Source organism: Peromyscus eremicus, chromosome 7 (assembly GCF_949786415.1).
Source record: "Peromyscus eremicus chromosome 7, PerEre_H2_v1, whole genome shotgun sequence".
Classification (NCBI taxonomy): domain Eukaryota; kingdom Metazoa; phylum Chordata; class Mammalia; order Rodentia; family Cricetidae; genus Peromyscus; species Peromyscus eremicus.
The window spans coordinates 7,452,841-7,454,771 of NC_081422.1; positions in this window are offsets into that span (position 1 = coordinate 7,452,841).

Consider the following 1,931-nt stretch of genomic DNA (forward strand, 5'->3'; position numbering starts at 1 on the left):
GATACGATAGAAGAAATGGATACATCAGCCAAAGAAACTGTTAAATGTAAAAAATGTCCAGGAACTCTGGGATACTATGAAAAAGACAAATCTAAAAATAATGGGAATAGAAGATGCAGAAGAAACCCAGGTCAAAGGCACAGAAAATATTTTAAACAACATTATAGAAGATTTCCAAACCTAAAGGAGATGCCTATCAAGGTAGAAGAAGTATGCAGAACACCAAATAGATTGGACCAGAAAAGAAAATCGGCTCTCCACATAATAATCAAAACACTAAACATAAAGAACAGAGAAATAATATTAAAAGCTGAAAGGGACAAAGATGAAGTAACATATAAAGGCAGACCAATTAGAATTGCACCTGACTTCTCAATGGAGAATATAAAAGCCAGAAGGGCCTGGACAGATGTGTTATAGACTCTAAGAAACCACAGAGGTTAACCCAGACTACTATACCCAGTGAAACTGTCAACCACATTAGATGAAGAAAATAAGAAAATTCGTGATAAAACCAAATTCAAGTATATGGTCTCTTTAGAAATCCAAAACTTCTTTCAAAAGTTTGAAATCTCTCAACTGTAGACTCCTATAAAAATCAAAATTAAGTTAAATGCCTTTTTACTTAAAGAGAAAAGAACTAGAACACAGTCACAATCAGATAAAAACAAAATCAAACTCCTACCAATATAAATAACATAATATCCAATATCTAAGACTCACTCATGATCTTCTAGGTTCCTGTAAAGGGTTTTGGTTACTTCTCTGTCTCTGTCCTCTGCAGCACACACAGCTTGTCTTCTAAGTTCAAGCAGGCTCCAACCCACCACTGCTGCTATCATCCCATGAAACTGGCATCTCCAAAACTGTTAGGGTTTTCTCCTGCAACTTGCCTCTGTAGTTCGTGTCCAAGTTCCATAATTTTTCATTTCCAGAATTCCCTCAGTTTATGTTTTCTTTATTACTCCATTTCACCCATAAGCTCTCCTATGCTCTCTTTGTGGTGCCAAGACTCAACTTCTGTGCATGACCCCTTCAGTACTTGTAGCTTGAGTTTTCCTGCTTGCCCACAGTCAGGACAAATCTCTCTCACCTGCCAGTCCCACAGCTGCTCAGACCCAACCAAGTAAACACAGAGACTTATATTGGTTACAAACTGTATGGCCGTGGCAGGCTTCTTGCTAACTGTTCTTACAGCTTAAATTAATCCATTTCCGTTAATCTATACCTTGCCACATGGCTTGTGGCTTACCGGCATCTTCACATGCTGTTTCTCATCGTGGTGGCTGGCAGTGTCTCTGACTCTGCCTTCCACTTCCCAGAATTATTCTCCTTATCCTGCCTGTACTTCCTGCCTAGCCACTGGCCAGTCAGTGATTTATTTATTGACCAATCAGCAACACACTTGACATACAGACCATCCCACAGCAAGTACTGGGCCTTCAAATGGTGCTGAGCATCACTTTCAACATTGGTCTCTCCTGGCCTCTCAGTGCCAAGCCTCAGCTCTCCAGGACCCCTTCATGCCTTCAAAACACATACTACCTGGGTGACACTTACATTATCAAGTTCAGCTGCCAGCATTAAATACAACCCTGGCTGCCTCTGGAATATAGCTTCTATGGACTGTCTGTCAAGAAACACATCCAATATTATCCCTCAGTGATGCTGGTCTCTTCTTAATTACCAGGAATTTCTCAGTTCCAGCTTACCAACATCAATTATCCCAGAAAAGCAAAGGTTTCACTTTAGTAATTCTGGTATCTTATTAATCATAGCTAATTCTTCTGCCCCAGTTAACCAGAACTATATGATCTTCATTCTAAATAACAAACGGCCCCAAAAGTCTTTAAACTTCCCTCTGATACTTCACAAGGCAGGACTGCTTGTTGCTGTGAACTTACCTTCTAAGTTCCTGTGCAACAGACCAC